The 20,442-nt window shown below is 55.3% G+C and overlaps 1 pseudogene; it reads left to right on the top strand.

The window, feature by feature from the left end:
• Window positions 1-20,213, top strand: part of LOC147110006 (uncharacterized) — a 58,615-nt pseudogene extending 38,402 nt beyond the window's left edge.
• Window positions 20,214-20,442: the final 229 nt, after the last annotated feature.

Genomic DNA, 20,442 nt, shown 5'->3' with positions numbered 1-20,442 from the left:
TTAAGACAAGTGTGGGCACCGTACGGCATCTCCCTCTGTCTGTATGTTGTCCTCACGTAAGCCCGTTTAGCGGTAAGGTGTGTTGTTGTACGTGCACATTAATGTATTAAGTTGTTTATTACACTCTGGACATTCCACACACGAGCAAACATTAGTTCTCAGTAGCGTTCGAAGGCTCATGTAACCATTGCAGAATGAGTACTATGGATCTATATTTTAAAAGCTCACTATACAAGGCCCTGGTCAGACCACTCCTGGAGCACTGGGAGCAGTTCTGGGCACCACACCTTAGGAAGGATATACTGGCCTTGGAGGGAGAGCAGCGTAGGTTTACCAGAATGATACCTGGATTCCAAGGGTTAAATTACGAGGAGAGATTACACAAACTAGGGTTGTATTCCCTGGAATTCAGACAGTTAAGGGGCGATCTGATCGAAGTTTAAGATATTAAGGGGAACAGATAGGGTAGATAGAGAGAAACTATTTCCGCTGGTTGGGGAGTCTAGGACTAGGGGGCATAGTCTAAAAATTAGAGCCAGACCTTTCAGGAGTGAAGTTAGGAAACACTTCTACACACAAAGTTTGGAACTCTCTTCCGCAAATGGCAATTGATGCTCGATTAGTTGTTAATTTAAAATCGGAGATTGACAGATTCTTGTTAACCAGAGGTATTGAGGGATATGGGGCAAAGGCGGGTGGATGGAGTTAGGTCGCAGATCAGCCATGATCTCAGTGAATGGGGGAACAGGCTCGAGGGGCTGAATGGACCTCCTCCTGTTCCTAGGTTCCAATGGCTATTCTACCTTGTACACCTATACTTATGCCCATCGTTTAGGAAGTGGAAAAATCAGCCCGCTTTCACACTCCTGATCGCCGGCCAGTGACCGATGCTGGGAAATGCGCGGGGACGGGATCAGGCTCGGCTGTGCTGCACCATGTGGTTGAGTAGCCCGCCAACATTTCACTTATTGGCATGAGTAATGCCCACCTCGGCACGGTGCCAGAGGGCAACTGGTGCTCGTGGAACTGGGCCCCAGTGTGAGAAGACGGGAGGGGTGAGCTGATAGAGGTCTTTAAGACTACGAAAGGGTAGACGTAGAGATGTTTCCACTTGTGGGGGGTAGAGAACAAAACATAAGGGTTATAAATATAAGATAGTCACTAATAAATCCAATAGTGAATTCAGGAGAAACTTCTTTACCCAGAGAGTGGTGAGAATGGGGAACTCGCTACCACAGGGAGTGGTTGAGGCGAAGAGCAGAGATACATTAAGGGGAAGCTGGATAATCACACGAGGGAGAAAAGAATAGAAGGATATGGCGATGGGGTGAGATGAAGAGGGGTGGGAGGAGGCTGGTGTTGACGGGGTGAGATGAAGAGGGGTGGGAGGGGGCTGGTGTTGATGGGGTGAGATGAAGGGGGGTGGGAGGAGGCTGGTGTTGATGGGGTGAGATGAAGAGTGGTGGGAGGAGGCTGGTGTTGATGGGGTGAGATGAAGAGGGGTGGGAGGAGGCTGGTGTTGACGGGGTGAGATGAAGAGGGGTGGGAGGAGGCTGGTGTGGATGGGGTGAGATGAAGGGGGTGGGAGGAGGCTGGTGTTGACGGGGTGAGATGAAGAGGGGTGGGAGGAGGCTGGTGTTGACTGGGTGAGATGAAGAGGGGTGGGAGGAGGCTGGTGTTGACGGGGTGAGATGACGAGGGGTGGGAGGAGGCTGGTGTTGATGGGGTGAGATGAAGAGGGGTGGGAGGAGGCTGGTGTTGATGGGGGGAGATGAAGAGGGGTGGGAGGAGGCTGGTGTTGATGGGGTGAGATGAAGAGGGGTGGGAGGAGGCTGGTGTTGATGGGGTGAGATGAAGAGGGGTGGGAGGAGGCTGGTGTTGATGGGGTGAGATGAAGAGGGGTGGGAGGAGGCTGGTGTTGACTGGGTGAGATGAAGAGGGGTGGGAGGAGGCTGGTGTGGATGGGGTGAGATGAAGAGGGGTGGGAGGAGGCTGGTGTTGATGGGGTGAGATGAAGAGGGGTGGGAGGAGGCTGGTGTTGATGGGGTGAGATGAAGTGGGTGGGAGGAGGCTGGTGTTGATGGGGTGAGATGAAGAGGGGTGGGAGGAGGCTGGTGTTGACTGGGTGAGATGAAGAGGGGTGGGAGGAGGCTGGTGTTGACGGGGTGAGATGAAGAGGGGTGGGAGGAGGCTGGTGTTGATGGGGGGAGATGAAGAGGGGTGGGAGGAGGCTGGTGTTGATGGTGTGAGATGAAGAGGGGTGGGAGGAGGCTGGTGTTGATGGGGGGAGATGAAGAGGGGTGGGAGGAGGCTGGTGTTGATGGGGTGAGATGAACAGGGGTGGGAGGAGGCTGGTGTTGACGGGGTGCGATGAAGAGGGGTGGGAGGAGGCTGGTGTTGACTGGGTGAGATGAAGAGGGGTGGGAGGAGGCTGATGTGGATGGGGTGAGATGAAGAGGGGTGGGAGGAGGCTGGTGTTGACGGGGTGAGATGAAGAGGGGTGGGAGGAGGCTGGTGTTGATGGGGTGAGATGAAGAGGGGTGGGAGGAGGCTGGTGTTGATGGGGTGAGATGAAGAGGGGTGGGAGGAGGCTGGTGTTGATGGGGTGAGATGAAGAGGGGTGGGTGGAGGCTGGTGTTGACGGGGTGAGATGAAGAGGGGTGGGAGGGGGCTGGTGTTGATGGGGTGAGATGAAGAGGGGTGGGAGGAGGCTGGTGTTGATGGGGTGAGATGAAGAGGGGTGGGAGGAGGCTGGTGTTGACGGGGTGAGATGAAGAGGGGTGGGAGGAGGCTGGTGTTGACGGGGTGAGATGAAGAGGGGTGGGAGGAGGCTGGTGTTGACGGGGTGAGATGAAGAGGGGTGGGAGGAGGCTGGTGTTGACTGGGTGAGATGAAGAGGGGTGGGAGGAGGCTGGTGTGGATGGGGTGAGATGAAGAGGGGTGGGAGGAGGCTGGTGTTGATGGGGTGAGATGAAGAGGGGTGGGAGGAGGCTGGTGTTGATGGGGTGAGATGAAGAGGGGTGGGAGGAGGCTGGTGTTGATGGGGTGAGATGAAGAGGGGTGGGAGGAGGCTGGTGTTGACGGGGTGAGATGAAGAGGGGTGGGAGGAGGCTGGTGTTGATGGGGTGAGATGAAGAGGGGTGGGAGGAGGCTGGTGTTGACGGGGTGAGATGAAGAGAGGTGGGAGGAGGCTGGTGTTGACGGGGTGAGATGAAGAGGGGTGGGAGGAGGCTGGTGTTGACGGGGTGAGATGAAGAGAGGCGGGAGGAGGCTGGTGTTGATGGGGTGAGATGAAGAGGGGTGGGAGGAGGCTGGTGTTGATGGGGTGAGATGAAGAGGGGTGGGAGGAGGCTGGTGTGGAGCATAAACACCGGCACGGACCAGATGGGCCGAATGGCCTGTTTCTGTGCCGTATGATGATACAAAGCTAGGTGGGACAGTATGCTGTGAGGAGAACACACAGAGTCTGCAAAGGGATATCGATAGACTAAGTGAGAGGGCAGTAAGGTGGCAGATGGAGTATAATGTAGGGAAATGTCAGGTTATTCACTTTGGTAGGAAGAATAGAAAAACAGAATATTTTTTAAATGGTGAGAAACTTTCAAATGTTGGTGTTCAGAGAGATTTGGGTTCCCTCGTGCAAGAAACACAGAAAGCTGGCATGCAGGTACAGCAAGCAATAAGGAAGGCAAATGGCATGTTGGCCTTTATTACAAGGGGGTTGGAGTATAAGAGTAAGGAAGCCTTGCTACAATTGTACAGAGCCTTGGTGAGACCACACCTGGAGTACTGTGCACAGTTCTGGTCTCCGTATCTGAGGAAGGATATACTTGCCTTAGAGGCGGAGCAACGAAGGTTCACTCGATTGATTCCTGGGATGAGAGGGCTGTCCTGTGAGGAGAGATTGTGCAGATATTGAACCAGGGGCCACAGTCTCAGGATAAGGGGTCGGCCATTGAGGACTGAGATGAGGAGGAATTTCTTCACTCAGAGGGCGGTGAATCTTTGGAATTCTCTGCCCCAGAGGATTGGGGAGGCTCAGTCGTTGAGTATATTCAAGGCTGAGATCGATAGATTTTTGGACTCTCGCGGAATCGAGGGATATGGAGATCGGGCGGGAAAGTGGAGTTGAGGTCGATGATCAGCCACGATCTTATTGAATGGTGGAGCAGGCTCGAAGGGCCGAATGGCCGATTCCTGCTCCTATTTATGTTCTTATGTACACTCGATGTAATTCTGTATAAAAAAGATGGAGAGAAATTACGAGGGAGAGCCCTCTTCCTCCCAATACGCTCGCACACACGATCCTTGAAGAGGTTTCTGAGAAGCACATGGCTGAGGCCGGTGCAAAGCAGGATTGTTTCACGCTTTATATATTTACTGCAGTTTCTTCACCATTTCAGTCAATAAAACGAGGGTGAAGACTGAAGTTCTGCTTTCAGAATCCAGGCCGGCAGACCATGTGATGAAGTGCATCGCTGTCCAGCAGCCTCCAGGCGTTGTTGTCAAGGTAATAGCACGGTGGTGGTGGGGGAGGGGGATGGAGTTTGGGCTTCACCCTGGATTTCCTAATGTCCATCTGTCGAAGTGCCGAGGGACGCTTCCTTACATTAGAGACACTCTACGAATTCAGAGCGTTGTTCCATGCATGGCTGGGGTGGAAGAAGGGTGTGGGTGAGAGCGATCCTGGCATGTGGCTAGCTTAGCTGTCATTTTAAATCCTTAATAGACCCACATGGTGCAGCATATAGACTAGTTTAGTCTAGTACAGAATGCAGGACTGAGGCTGGGTATTCTGCGGCGAGTGTCTCACCTCCCGACTCCCCAAAGCCTTTCCACCATCTACAAGGCACAAGTCAGGAATGTGATGGAATACTCTCCACTTGCCTGGATGAGTGCAGCTCCAACAACACTCAAGAGGCTCGACACCATCCAGGACAAAGCAGCCCGCTTGATCGACACCCCATCCACCACCTTAAACATTCGCTCCCTCCACCACCGGCGCACCGTGGCTGCAGTGTGCACCATCTACAAGATGCACTGCAGCAACTCGCCAAGGCTTCTTCGGCAGCACCTCCCAAACCCACCACCTCTTCCACCTAGAAGGACAAGGGCAGCAGGCGCACGGGAACACCACCACCTCCAAGTTCCCCTCCAAGTCACACACTATCCTGACTTGGAAGTATATCGGCCGTTCCTTCATCGTCACTGGGTCAAAATCCTGGAACTCCCTCCCTAACAGCACTGTGGGAGCACCTTCACCACATGGACTGCAGCGGTTCAAGAAGGGGGCTCACCACCACCTTCTCAAGGGGCGACTAGGGATGGGCAATAAATGCTGGCCTTGCCAGCAACGCCCACATCCCAGGAACGAATATTAAAAAAAATCCAGGAGGCGCGAGTGTTAGGATAAAATTTGGTTTAAGGGATATAAAGGGGCCCTCAATATTCGACCGGTATATAACTATCTGAAAGGTACCATTTAGTCTTGTTAGCGGGAAAACAAACGCAAAGCACCATGGGATACTTGGCTATATTAACCCTTTTTGACTAACATAAATTAGCTGACCAAAGACATTCTGAAATGTTGCTTGTAATTACACTGAGTAACTGTTTAGAAAGAGCCTGTTCTTGGAAGAGATAAGAGTACAAAGGCACGATTAAGAAGCAGCAGCAAATAAGGCCTTGAAGAAGTAGTCAGCCAGCTGCATAATTCAATGTGGCTTTGTATCCAGCTAGCCATGTCTCTGCTGGAAAATACTTTCCCAGACCGATAACAAAAGTAAGAGACAGCTCATGAATATGAAGCCTCCTACAGTCGACAAGCTTTTTACTGACATATTCAGGGGGTGCTCGAGTTCGAAGGACAGGCTTAGTTGATTGATAAACCATGTAAACCAATGAAGTATCAATATTCCCATGTATACACCCCATTAGTAATAAGTGGGTGTTGTCTAATAAACTGTATAAACTAAGCTGTATTGTCACTTTTCCTCTGAGAACGGTGCCTCTAGCTGGGGGTGGCTGAGGTGGTTCTCCTGTGTGCACTCGTAATAAAACTATTGATCTGGGATTAACACCCGAGTCTGTTAGTTCTGTTTTACCATCCAGATTTTCCTAGTTCTGTTTTACCATCCAGATTTTCCTCGCTCACAGCGAGTTTAAATCCCAAAGGAGTCAGGAGTCTCTGTATCGTGATGCACGGGGCGTCACAGAGATACAGGAAGGGCCGGGTGCGTATGTTCGCGACACTAACCGGCTCATGTTGCTTTTACCGCAGAGAGAGCCCCAGGCCTTGTGCAGGATCCAGCAGCAGCAGCAGCAGCAACATGCCTCATTCCCCCCGACGTTAGTTACCTGCACTTCATGCCCCGACATGGCCGCGCCGGCCTTGCACAGCGTCGCTCCGCCGACCATTATCCACGGCTACCCCAGCCACCATGCCCTGCTGTGCCAGGTGTTCCCTCAGCACAGCCCACATCTCCTGAAGACCGTACTGGGTGAGTGACAGCCGGGGGCGGGGGGATTAATGACACCGCGGACTTTCCTCTGCTCGGAGACGTGAACAGCAACTCGCCTTTATACCGCGCCCTTAAAGTAGCGGAACCTCCCCAAGGCGCTTCGCACGAGTGTAACCGGACAGAATTTGACCCCGAGCCACACCAGGAGATATTAGGACGGGAGACCAAAAGCTGGGCCAAAGAGGTCGGTTTTAAGGAGAGTCTTAATGGAGGAGAGAGAGGCGGAGAGGTTTAGGGAGGGAATTCCAGAGCTCAGGGCCCAGGCGGCTGAAGGCACGGCCGCCAATGGTGGAGCGATGGAAATCGGGGGATGGACTAGAGGCCGGAGTTGGAGAGACACAGAGTTCTTGAGGATTGGGCTGGAGGAGATTACAGAGATAGGGAGGGAGTGGCCATGAAGGGGTAGATCTCTTGAGTGGAAATCTGGCAGAGTCGATCGTCTCCTCCCCCCCGCTCCCCCCTTTCACTTATCGAACCTGACTGAATTTTGTTCTGTTGAAATGATTAGAATGAAAATTGGGTGGGTTCTATAAAGGGCGGACGATTGGCTCCTCCCAGGCAGTGATGGTGAAACACTGCCCTGTGTTTCCGCTGTCCCATTGGCTTAGTGAGTTTATCCAGTGTGGCACTGAGTCGCATGGACCAGGAGAGTCCCAGGTTCCGGGTCCCTGACCTGTGCTAAGTTAGTTGATGAGATCCAGGAGGGTCGATAAAATAAGAGCACAAGAATTAGGAGCAGGAGTCGGCCATAGGGCCCCTCGAGCCTGCTCCGCCATTCAAGAAGATCATGGCTGATCTCCCGCCGCCACTCCACTTTCCCGCCCAATCCCTTGATTCCCTTAGTGTCCGAAAATCTATCGATCTCAGCCTTAAATATACTCAATGACTGAGCCTCCACAGCCCTCTGGGGCAGAGAATTCCAAAGATTCACTGCCCTCGGAGTGAAGAAATTCCTCCTCATTACAATTAGCCTCAGCGCTCCACTCCCTGGCCTAGAGGGAGATCATCCAGGCTTGTGGCCATCAAGTGGCCCCCTGGTGTCCTCGATCTCGATGTGACTTTGAACCTCGCGCCACCTGGAGGGGGATTCTGTGGCGTCCGGCAACAGGACAGGCAGCAAAACAGGAAGTAAAAAGCACGGGTTATAATTCGCTTTTTAATTGCGGTGCGGAAAGCGAAATAACAGCAGGAAGGAGGCTGTTGAAGGCCAGCAACATATGTTACATGCTCCCTCTGCGTTTCCTTCTCTCCAGAGCGTTGCCACGGAGACGTGGTTCTGGCCATCGAGAGCGTCGTGTCGCCACGGCAGGGCCAGCGTGAAGTCATGGTGCAGCATCCCAACTCCCATCAGGCATCGCAGCAGCAGCACATCGCCCCCTACTGCTACCACAGCCCCCACATCACTTCGCTGCACTTCACCGACCAAGTCAGGTGGGTGTCCGGGGGTGGCGGGGGCTCGACCTCTCTTGGGTCGGCTGGGGCTGGTAAAGGATCTCTGGAGGTATGTCGATATTTGCAGAGGATCCCCGGAGGGCGTTTCACTATGACAGGGAGTCCCTGGGAGTGTGTCAGTATTTACAGGGAGTCCCCGGGAGTGTCTCAGTATTTACAGTGAGTCCCCGGGAGTGTCTCAGTATTTACAGTGAGTCCCCGGGAGTGTGTCAGTATTTATAGGGAGTCCCCGGGAGTGTCTCAGTATTTACAGTGAGTCCCCGGGAGTGTCTCAGTATTTACAGGGAGTCCCTGGGAGTGTGTCAGTATTTACAGGGAGTCCCGGGAGTGTGTCAGTATTTACAGTGAGTCCCCGGGAGTGTCTCAGTATTTACAGTGAGTCCCCGGGAGTGTGTCAGTATTTATAGGGAGTCCCCGGGAGTGTCTCAGTATTTACAGTGAGTCCCCGGGAGTGTCTCAGTATTTACAGTGAGTCCCCGGGAGTGTGTCAGTATTTACAGGGAGTCCCCGGGAGTGTGTCAGTATTTACAGGGAGTCCCGGGAGTGTGTCAGTATTTACAAGGGGTCCCCGGGGAGTGTGTCAGTATTTACAGGGGGTCCCCGGGAGTGTGTCAGTATTTACAGTGAGTCCCCGGGAGTGTGTCAGTATTTACAGGGAGTCCCCGGGAGTGTGTCAGTATTTACAGGGAGTCCCGGGAGTGTGTCAGTATTTACAGGGGGTCCCCAGCAGTGTGTCAGTATTTACGGGCGGTCCCCGGGAGTGTGTCAGTATTTACAGGGAGCCCCCGGGAGTGTGTCAGTATTTACAGGGGTTCCTTGGGAGTGTGTCAGTATTTACAGGGGGTCCCCGGGAGTGTGTCAATATTTACAGGGGGTCCCCGGGAGTGTGTCAGTATTTACAGGGGATCTCCGGGAGTGTGTCAGTATTTACAGGGTGTCCCCGGGAGTGTGTCAGTATTTACAGGGGATCTCCGGGAGTGTGTCAGTATTTACAGGGGCTCCCCGGGAGTGTGTCAGTATTTACAGGGGGTCCCCAGGAGTGTGTCAGTATTTACAGGGAGTCCCCGGGAGTGTGTCAGTATTTACAGGGGGTCCCCGGGAGTGTTTCAATATTTACAGGGAGTCCCCGGGAGTGTGTCAATATTTACAGGGGGTCCCGGGAGTGTGTCAGTATTTACAGGGGGTCCCGGAAGTGTGTCAGTATTTACAGGGGGTCCCTGGGAGTGTGTCAGTATTTACAGGGGGTCCCCGGGAGTGTGTCAGTATTTACAGGGAGTCCCCGGGAGTGTGTCAGTATTTACAGGGGATCTCCGGGAGTGTGTCAGTATTTACAGGGGGTCCCTGGGAGTGTGTCAGTATTTACAGGGGGGGTCCCTGGGAGTGTGTCAGTATTTACAGGGGGTCCCCGGGAATGTGTCAGTATTTACAGGGAGTCCCCGGAAGTGTGTCAGTATTTACAGGGGGTCCCCGGGAGTGTGTCAGTATTTACAGGGGGTCCCCGGGAGTTTGTCAGTATTTACAGGGGGTCCCCGGGAGTGTGTCAGTATTTACAGGGGATCTCCGGGAGTGTGTCAGTATTTACAGGGGCTCCCCGGGAGTGTGTCAGTATTTACAGGGGGTCCCCAGGAGTGTGTCAGTATTTACAGGGAGTCCCCGGGAGTGTGTCAGTATTTACAGGGGGTCCCCGGGAGTGTTTCAATATTTACAGGGAGTCCCCGGGAGTGTGTCAATATTTACAGGGGGTCCCGGGAGTGTGTCAGTATTTACAGGGGGTCCCGGAAGTGTGTCAGTATTTACAGGGGGTCCCTGGGAGTGTGTCAGTATTTACAGGGGGTCCCCGGGAGTGTGTCAGTATTTACAGGGAGTCCCCGGGAGTGTGTCAGTATTTACAGGGGATCTCCGGGAGTGTGTCAGTATTTACAGGGGGTCCCTGGGAGTGTGTCAGTATTTACAGGGGGGGTCCCTGGGAGTGTGTCAGTATTTACAGGGGGTCCCCGGGAATGTGTCAGTATTTACAGGGAGTCCCCGGAAGTGTGTCAGTATTTACAGGGGGTCCCCGGGAGTGTGTCAGTATTTACAGGGGGTCCCCGGGAGTTTGTCAGTATTTACAGGGGGTCCCCGGGAGTGTGTCTGTATTTACAGGGGGTCCCCGGGAGTGTGTCAGTATTTACAGGGAGTTCCCGGGTGTATGTCAGTATTACAGGGAGTTCCCGGGAGTGTGTCAGTATTTACAGGGGGACCCCGGGAGTGTGTCAGTATTTACAGGGGGTCCCCGGGAGTGTGTCAGTATTTACAGGGTGTCCCCAGGGAGTGTGTCAGTATTTACAGGGGGTCCCCGGGGAGTGTGTCAGTATTTACAGGGGGTCCCCGGGTGTGTGTCAGTATTTACAGGGAGTCCCCGGGAGTGTTGTCAGTATTTACAGGGGGTCCCCGGGAGTGTTGTCAGTATTTACAGGGCGTCCCCGGGAGTGTGTCAGTATTTACAGGGAGTCCCCGGGAGAGTGTCCGTATTTACAGGGGGTCCCCGGGAGTGTGTCAGTGTTTACAGGGGGTCCCCGGGAGTGTGTCAGTATTTACAGGGAGTCCCCGGGAGTGAGTCAGTATTTACAGGGGTCCCCGGGAGTGTGTCAGTATTTACAGGGGGTCCCCGGGGAGTGTGTCAGTATTTACAGGGAGTCCCCGGGAGTGTGTCAGTATTTACAGGGGTCCCCGGGAGTGTGTCAGTATTTACAGGGGGTCCCCGGGGAGTGTGTCAGTATTTACAGGGGGTCCCCGGGAGTGTGTCAGTATTTACAGGGGTCCCCGGGAGTGTGTCAGTATTTACAGGGAGTTCCCGGGAGTGTGTCAGTATTTACAGGGGGTCTCCGGGAGTGTGTCAGTATTTACAGGGGGTCTCCGGGAGTGTGTCAGTATTTACAGGGGGTCCCCGGGAGTGTGTCAGTATTTACAGGGGGTCTCCGGGAGTGTGTCAGTATTTACAGGTTGTCCCCGGGGAGTGTGTCAGTATTTACAGGGGGTCCCCGGGAGTGTGTCAGTATTTACAGGGGGTCCCCGGGAGTGTGTCAGTATTTACAGGGGGTCCCCGGGAGTGTGTCAGTATTTACAGGGGGTCCCCGGGAGTGTGTCAGTATTTACAGGGGGTCTCCGGGAGTGTGTCAGTATTTACAGGTTGTCCCCGGGGAGTGTGTCAGTATTTACAGGGGGTCCCCGGGAGTGTGTCAGTATTTACAGGGGGTCCCCGGGAGTGTGTCAGTATTTACAGGGGGTCCCCGGGAGTGTGTCAGTATTTACAGGGGGTCCCCGGGAGTGTGTCAGTATTTACAGGGGGTCCCCGGGAGTGTGTCAGTATTTACAGGGGTCCCCGGGAGTGTGTCAGTATTTACAGGGAGTTCCCAGGAGTGTGTCAGTATTTACAGGGGGTCTCCGGGAGTGTGTCAGTATTTACAGGGGGTCGCCGGGAGTGTGTCAGTATTTACAGGGGGTCTCCGGGAGTGTGTCAGTATTTACAGGGGGTCCCCGGGAGTGTGTCAGTATTTACAGGGGGTCTCCGGGAGTGTGTCAGTATTTACAGGGGGTCCCCGGGGAGTGTGTCAGTATTTACAGGGGGTCCCCGGGAGTGTGTCAGTATTTACAGGGGTCCCCGGGAGTGTGTCAGTATTTACAGGGGGTCCCCGGGAGTGTTGTCAGTATTTACAGGGAGTCCCCGGGAGTGTGTCAGTATTTACAGGGGTCCCCGGGAGTGTGTCAGTATTTACAGGGGGTCCCCGGGAGTGTTGTCAGTATTTACAGGGAGTCCCCGGGAGTGTGTCAGTATTTACAGGGGGTCCCCGGGAGTGTGTCAATATTTACAAATGGTCTTCCCCACTGAAAAAAGATCTCCGTAGGCAAGGAAGGTAAATCTGAAAGCAAATGAAAGAGGAAAAAAAAACTGTAAAAACAGAAAGGTGTGTTTGCTGAGCTGCGAGGGGACAACCCGTGCTTTCGGTACCACATTTAGAGTTGCATTGACAGATGATTTGGGAATAGGTTACTCCACTCCCCCCACCCCCTCCCCCATAACTGACTTTCATGCAGCTCAGATTCTCACTCGGGGGCGGCTGAGTCTCTGTCGCTCCTTTGCTGTTTCCTGATGTGTGAGGAATGCTGAGCCTGCACAGACTAAGCATCCCTGCCTGCCGCACCGTCCCACGGATAGTTCTCTCCCCGTCGCTCCTAAAGGCACGATCCCAGGAGTGTTGGAAGCCCTCTGACGCCCAAGTGGCCGTTCTTCGTGTGCAGTCCGAGGCAACGAGAGTCGGCAAGGTATTGAGTTGCATGCGACGCAATCGGTTGGGTGCGGGGGGTGGTGGGGGGCGGCGGTGTGGTGGTGCGGGGGTGGCGTTAATGCAGCTGAACCCATTCCTGCCCTCGCCCGCCTCGCACTCGGGCACGCTTTCAGCAGAGCAGTCAGGAGCAGGAGCCTCGGCCGATCTTCCAGCTCCATCGGCAGCTGTGCAGCACTTCGAATGCCGACGTGCTGGCTCGACGGAGATCGGCTAACTCAGCAGAGACCAGGGAGGGAACCTGGGACCTTCTGGGAGTCTGCGCCTCCCAAATCCATGACCCTTACCACCTAGAAGGACACGGACAGTAGGCGCATGGGAACATCACCACCTCCAAGTCCCGCATCATCCCGGCTTAGACATATTTCGGCCGTTCCTTCATCGTCACTGGGTCAAAATCCTGGAACTCCCTCCCTAACACCTTCACCACATGGACTGCAGCGGTTCAAGAAGGAGGCGCACACCACCTTCTCAAGGGGCAACTAGGGATGGGCAATAAATGCTGGCCTTGCCAGGTTCACTGGGTAGCACTCGCACCTCTGAGTTAGAAGGTCGTGGGTTAAAGTCCCACTCCAGAGACTTGAGCACATAATCCAGGTTGACACTCCAGTGCAGTGCTGAGAGGGCGTTGCACTGTCGGAGGGGCAGTACTGAGGGAGCGCCGCACTGTCGGAGGGGCAGTACTGAGGGAGCGCCGCACTGTCGGAGGGGCAGCACTGAGGGAGCGCCGCACTGTCGGAGGGGCAGTACTGAGGGAGCGCTGCACTGTCGGAGGGGCAGTACTGAGGGAGCGCCGCACTGTCGGAGGGGCAGTACTGAGGGAGCGTCGTACTGTCGGAGGGGCAGCACTGAGGGAGCGACGCACTGTCGGAGGGGCAGTACTGAGGGAGCGCCGCACTGTCGGAGGGGCAGTACTGAGGGAGAGCCGCACTGTCGGAGGGGCAGTACTGAGGGAGCGCCGCACTGTCGGAGGGGCAGTACTGAGGGAGAGCCGCACTGTCGGAGGGGCAGTACTGAGGGAGCGCCGCACTGTCGGAGGGGCAGTACTGAGGGAGCGCCGCACTGTCGGAGGGGCAGTACTGAGGGAGTGCCACACTGTCGGAGGGGCAGTACTGAGCGAGCGCCGCACTGTCGGAGGTGCAGTAATGAGGGAGCGCCACACTGTCGGAGGGGCAGTACTGAGGGAGTGCCGCACTGTCGGAGGGGCAGTACTGAAGAAGCGCCGCACTGTCGGAGGGGCAGTACTGAGGGAGTGCCGCACTGTCGGAGGGGCAGTACTGAGGGAGCGCCGCACTGTCGGAGGTGCAGTACTGAGGGAGTGCCGCACTGTCGGAGGGCCAGTACCAAGGGAGTGCCGCACTGTCGGAGGGGCAGTACTGAGGGAGTGCCGCACTGTCGGAGGGGCAGTACTGAGGGAGTGCTGCACTGTCGGAGGGCCAGTACCAAGGGAGTGCCGCACTGTCGGAGGGGCAGTACTGAGGGAGCGCCGCACTGTCGGAGGGGCAGTACTGAGGGAGTGCTGCACTGTCGGAGGGCCAGTACCAAGGGAGTGCCGCACTGTCGGAGGGGCAGTACTGAGGGAGCGCCGCACTGTCGGAGGGGCAGTACTGAGGGAGCGCCACACTGTCAGAGGGGCAGTACTGAGGGAGCGCCGCACTGTCGGAGGAGCAGTGCTGAGGGAGCGCCGCACTGTCGGAGGGCCAGTACCAAGGGAGTGCCGCACTGTCGGAGGGGCAGTACTGAGGGAGCGCCGCACTGTCGGAGGGGCAGTACTGAGGGAGTGCTGCACTGTGGGAGGGGCAGTACTGAGGGAGTGCTGCACTGTCAGAAGTGCCGTCTTTTGGATGAGATGTTAAACCGAGGCCCCGTCTGCCCTCTCAGGTGGACGTAAAAGATCCCATGGCATTAATTCGAAGACGAGCAGGGGGAGTTCTCCCTGCTGTCCTGGGGCCAATACTTATTCCTCAACCAACATCACTAAAACAGATTAGCTGCTCATTTGTCTCATTGCTGTTTGTGGGAGCTTGCTGTGCGCAAATTGGCTGCCCCTTTTCCTTCAATACAACAGTGACCACACTTCAAACGTACTTGATTGGCTGTAAAGTGCTTTGGGACGTCCTGAGGTGGTGAAAGGCGCTGGTGAAATGCAAATTATTTCTTTCAACGCCCGTATCTTAACGAATATAATAAAAAAACACGTTAGTTTATTGGGCGAATGCAGTATCTATCACTGGGAAGGGGCTAGTTTTAATTTACTGCACTCGAACGGTCAAAGGTGGGCGGATCAGCCGTTCTCGCACAGCGAATTGCTCCTTCACCTCTTCCTTTATCACCGTCACAGATTGCCGCTGCCGGCCTGCGCGCCTGGTTTAACTCCTCCGTCCTCTCGCGTCGAGCCCAGGCCTGCCGTCCCCTACAGCTGTGGGGCGCTGAACCCCAGCGCCTCCGTCAACGAGCCTTCCTCCATGCCGCAGTCTGCGACGCCCCAGGCAAACCGCTCGGGCCAGACCGAGTGCACGCCTGTCAAGACTGGAACAGTGTACCAGGTTGGTGTCGGGAACCTGCTGATTTTCTCTCCGCCCCCCACTTTTTTCTTCCGTTGTGTCCAATTGCCCACTTGCTTTATTACTGCCTGCTCTCAAGAAGGTGCTCATCCCTGTAATATCTATGGGATACTGGGCTTTATAAAGCGAGAGAACAAAAGCAAGGAAGATATTGCTAAAACCCTTTATGAATCCCTGTTTCGGCCTCCGCTGGAGTATGGTGTCCCAATTCTGGGCACCGCACTTTAGGAAGCACGTCAAGGCCTTGGAGCGGGTGCGGAGGAGGTTTACTACAATGGTCCCAGAGGTGAGGGACTTCAGTGGTGTGGAGAGACTGGAGAAGCTGGAATTGTTCTCCTTAGAGCAGAGAAGGTTAAGGGGAGATTGATCAGAATGGTATCGGGGATGAGGGACTTCAGTGGTGTGGAGAGACTGGAGAAGCTGGGGTTGTTCTCCTTAGAGCAGAGAAGGTTAAGGGGAGATTGACCAGAATGGTCCCAGGGATGAGGGACTTCAGTGGTGTGGAGAGACTGGAGAAGCTGGGGTTGTTCTCCTTAGAGCAGAGAAGGTTAAGGGGAGATTGACCAGAATGGTTCCAGGGATGAGGGACTTCAGTGATGTGGAGGGACTGGAGAAGCTGGGGTTGTTCTCCTTAGAGCAGAGAAGGTTAAGGGGAGATTGACCAGAATGGTCCCAGGGATGAGGGACTTCAGTGATGTGGAGAGACTGGAGAAGCTGGGGTTGTTCTCCTTAGAGCAGAGAAGGTTAAGGGGAGATTGACCAGAATGGTCCCAGGGATTAGGGACTTCAGTGATGTGGAGAGACTGGAGAAGCTGGGGTTGTTCTCCTTGGAGCAGAGAGGGTTAAGGGGAAATTGATCAGAATGGTATTGGGGATGAGAGACTTCAGTGATGTGGAGTGACTGGAGAAGCTGGGTGACATGAATCAGTCATTCATGAAAGAAAGACTTATGAAATAATACTGAGCGGCCTACGCGTGGCGCTGTCCAGGGAGAGTATAAATACTCGGGCACGGGCCCAGCTTGCGCAGGACATTCTTTAACAGGAACTAGTGAAGGACACAACTAGACCTCCATGTTGTAAAACAGTTGATTAAAGCTTTGTTTAACATTTAGACCAAGTGCCTAGTAGTTTTCTTACGTCACTGGGGTTGTTCTCCTTGGAGCAGAGAAGGTTAAGGGGAGATTTAATAGAGGCGTTCAAAATCAAGAAGGGTTTTGGTAGAGTAAATGAGGAGAAACTGTTTGCACAGGCAGGAGGGTCGGTAACCAGAGGGCAGATTTAAGATACAGCTGTTATCCCAGATGCTCGGAGGTGCACTGGAGGTAGCACGGGTGACTTGACTGTCCGAATTTTTTGTCTCCTGCCTCTTGAGAATGTGCCTGGCTTCGTGCAGCGAGTCACAGATTTCATCCTGACCTTTTGTGGCTCATTGTGTTACTGTATTAACCAGCTGCTCGATAAACACACGAGGGAGAATATGGTGATGGGGTTAGATGAAGAGGGGGCGGGAGGAGGCTCCTATGGAGCAGTTGGGCCGAATGGCTTGTTTCTGTGCTGGAAGTACTGTGTAACTCTGTGTCAACGACGTTCTGAATTTCAGACTCCGACCAGAAGAGGGAAGACTCTCTGCGCTCCCAGGAGACTCTCCTTCGCCTCTCTTCTCTCCGAGGAGCAGCTGCACAAGGAAGCTGCTGAAGCCCTGATGGTACTCAGCTACTCCCCCACCCCGTCGTCGAGCCCGGTCCCACTCGCCAGCACCGTGGCAGCCACCAAGCCCGGCTCCCCGCCCCAGTTATCCACCGCCGGCTGGACGTCGGCCAGCCGCCTCCCGCAGGACGCCGTTCCCAGCGCCTCCTGCGGCCGTGCGCCGGCGACCTTTGCCAGCCCGACGCCCTCGCCGGACGGCGCCGCCCCGCCGCCTGCGATGCTCGGCGCCGAGGGAACGGAGAACGGGCTCCGGGCCGACCCGGGCGACGAGAAGCAACGCTGCAACGGAAACGGCTGCAGCGAACGAACCGGTAGGTGCAAACCGCGCACGCACGGACAGGGGGTGGGAGGAAGACGATGTCAGTTGGGCGGAGGGGTTGTCCATTGCTTGTAGCGAGGGCTTTTTGGCCAAAGGCAGCAAAACATCCGTAGATTTTCTTCACGATGCGATGCTGGTCTAGCAATTGGGAGGCAACCACCTTTGGGCACACGAGAGGGGGCTTAGTTCGCACCCCTCCCCCGGTACCTGAATGCTGAGGCCCCAGACTGTCCCGATATTAGGCCCCCAGGCCTCACTTCACTGTTCCCACGAAACGTGAAGCTTCCGCCAGTCAAAAGGACCAGCCTGCGGTGGCTCTGGTTGCCTCGCCTTGGTCCCCGCCCAATATGGCGGGTGGCGTACCTCCGACCGAGAAATGCGCGCTCCCGGTCCGCCATGCTGGGGCCTCAGTACTCCCGAGTAGCACCTGTAGAAAGACAGGCGGCGCGTGGACCAATTTCTAGGCCATGATGTTTCAGTCACCAGCTTGGGTGGGGTGGGGGGGTGGCGGTGATTTTGTTGAACATTGTCGGTGCGTCTGAACGTGAGAGCCTTCGCGTGCGGTCTGCATGCTTGATAGAAAAGGTCCCAGGCGTCAAGCAACATGAGTAAAGGGAGAAAATTCTGGCCACGGATTGCAGGTCCCGAAACATCTGGAGAGGGAAAATCGATTATCAGGACAAGTTAAGCGAGGCTGTGCTGGAAGCATGGAACCTTGCCCGGGCCGGAGAAAGGGCTACGACAGTATTTTCTACCTGTCTAGAGACACAACCTCACTCAATTTTGTGTATTTCCCCTTCATGAGAAACATTAAGATGATAAATAGTCAGACTTGCCTTTCTATAGTGTCAGCTGTGGCTCAGTTGGTAGCGCTCTCGCCTCTGGGTCAGAAGGTCAACGCTCCGGATACTGGAGTGCAAAAATCTACGCTGACACTCCTTGCGGTACTGAGGGAGCTCCGCACTGTCGGAGAGGGAGTACTGAGGGAGCTCCGCACTGTCGGAGGGGGAGTACTGAGGGAGCGCCGCACTGTCGGAGGGGCAGTACTGAGGGAGCTCCGCACTGTCGGAGGGTCAGTACTGAGGGAGCTCCGCACTGTCGGAGGGGGAGTACTGAGGGAGCGCCGCGCTGTCGGAGGGGCAGTACTGAGGGAGCGCCGCACTGTCGGAGGGGGAGTACTGAGGGAGCTCCGCACTGTCGGAGGAGGAGTACTGAGGGAGCGCCGCACTGTCGGAGGGGCAGTACTGAGGGAGCGCCGCACTGTCGGAGGGACAGTAGTGAGGGAGCTCCGCACTGTCGGAGGTGCAGTACTGAGGGAGCGCCGCACTGTCGGAGGGTCAGTACTGAGGGAGCGCTGCACTGTCGGAGGGGCAGTACTGAGGGACCGCTGCACTGTCGGAGGGGCAGTACTGAGGGAGCGCCGCACTGTCGGAGGGGCAGTACTGAGGGAGCGCCGCACTGTCTGATGGGCAGTACTGAGGGAGCGCCGCACTGTCGGAGGGGCAGTACTGAGGGAGCGCCGCACTGTCGGAGGGGCAGTACTGAGGGAGCGCCGCACTGTCAGAGGGTCAGTACTGAGGGAGCGCCGCACTGTCGGGGGGGCAGTACTGAGGGAGGGCCGCACTGTCGGAGGGGCAGTACTGAGGGAGCGCCGCACTGTCAGAGGGGCAGTAATGAGGGAACGCCGCACTGTCGGAGGGGGAGTACTGAGGGAGCGCCGCACTGTCGGAGGGGCCGTCTTTCGGATGAGACGTTAAACCGAGGTCCCGTCTACCCCCTCAGGTGGATGTAAAAGATCCCATGGCCACTATTGGAATAAGAGCAGGGGGGAGTTCTCCCCGGTGTCCTGGGGCCAATATTTATCCCTCAACCAACATCACAAAAACAGATGATCTGGGTCATTATCACTTTGCTGTTTGTGGGAGCTTGCTTGAGCAAATTGGCTGCCGCGTTTCCTACATTACAACAGTGACTACTTTTAAAAGTATTTCATTGGCCGTGAGGCACTTTGGGACGTCCAGTGATCGTGAAAGACGCTGGAGAAATGCGAGTTCTTTCTTTCTATAGCGCCATAGCAACTCCAGAACCCTGTGATACTTCCCTTTATCTAGTCGTTCATCAGCTTTACCCCCGTTGCCTTCAAATGCTGCTTTGCGAATCACTGGTTGTGTCTTTCAGAGACCTTTGACCATCTCGAATCGGGGAAGAAGTTCCACGTGCTGAAAGATGTCAGCTCCTTCACGCTGCGCGGCACCGTGCTCAGCCCAATGCCGCCTCGCCACTGCCTGCCCGACTTCACCTCCTCCGTCTCCCTGAACATCGGTCAGCTGGGCTCCATGTCATTGCCTCCGGGTCCGCGCCACTGAGGCTCACCCAGCCGGGCAAGGTTCCTCTCCCCATCCCCGCCCCCCAAAACACCCATCGGCAGCTTTCCGTTAATGTCGCGGGATGCCTCCGCTCGCTCTCCGGACATCCTCGTGGGTTTGAGGTTCGGGCGGGGAAATTCGGAATCCGACGACAAGGAAAGAAACCCTCGGTTTACGCACCACCGTTCACATGTCTTCCTCGTGCGAGCGAGGCTACCGGCTACCGACTCTGGCGCTTGTATTGTGGAATTAGCGGTGTATTTTGAAGTGATGAAGAATTTTTAGCAATATTCCCCGCACGTTCAGAGAGTGGACCCGCCTCGTCTGCCTCCAGTCCAGACCGATCGGATTGAAGTCAATTCCCTCCCTCTGCCAGTTGTGAAGCCTGAATATTGACAGTCACGTCGCGTCTGCTGTGTCTGTGTGTGAAGCACTTTGAGAGGTGTGATCAGGTGTGGTATAAATGCAGGCCTTTCCTTCCTTCCTTAGTGAAGATAGTTTATAGAATTTTAAAGCACATTAGGAGGCTGTTGATACCCTCAAAGAACACAGGAACAGAAGGAGGCCAGTTAGCCCCTCGAGCCTGTTCCGCCATTCAGTGAGATCAGGGCTGACCTGCGACCTAACTCAATCTACCCGCATTTGCCCCATATCCCTTAATACCTTTGGTTAACAAAAATCTATCAATCTCCGATTTAAAATTAACAATTTGTCCAGCAATCAACTACCGTTTGCGGAAGAGACCAGAGCAGCTCAAATAAGATATCAGCAGGTGTCAGCCGGAGCTCAGTGGGTAGCACTCTCTACATTGAATCCAAAGGTCGTGGGTTCAAGTCCCCACTCCAGAGACTTGAGCCTCTGATGCTCTAGTGTCAGTACTGAGGGAGCGCCGCACTGTCGGAGGGGCAGTAGTGAGGGAGCGCCGCACTGTCGGAGGGGCAGTACTGAGGGAGCGCCGCACTGTCGGAGGGGCAGTACTGAGGGAGCGCCGCACTGTCGGAGGGGCAGTACTGAGGGAGCGCTGCACTGTTGGAGGGGCAGTACTGAGGGAGTGCCGCACTGTCGGAGGGGCAGTACTGAGGGAGTGCCGCACGGTCGGAGGGGCAGTACTGAGGGAGCGCCGCATTGTCGGAGGGGCAGTACTGAGGGAGCGCCGCACTGTCGGAGGTGCCGTCTTTCGGATGACACT

Source organism: Somniosus microcephalus, chromosome 12, assembly GCF_052327205.1.
Source record: "Somniosus microcephalus isolate GS21.2 chromosome 12, FLI_Smic_1.0, whole genome shotgun sequence".
Taxonomy (NCBI): Eukaryota; Metazoa; Chordata; class Chondrichthyes; order Squaliformes; family Somniosidae; genus Somniosus; species Somniosus microcephalus.
This window is presented reverse-complemented; position numbering and strand designations above follow the sequence as displayed.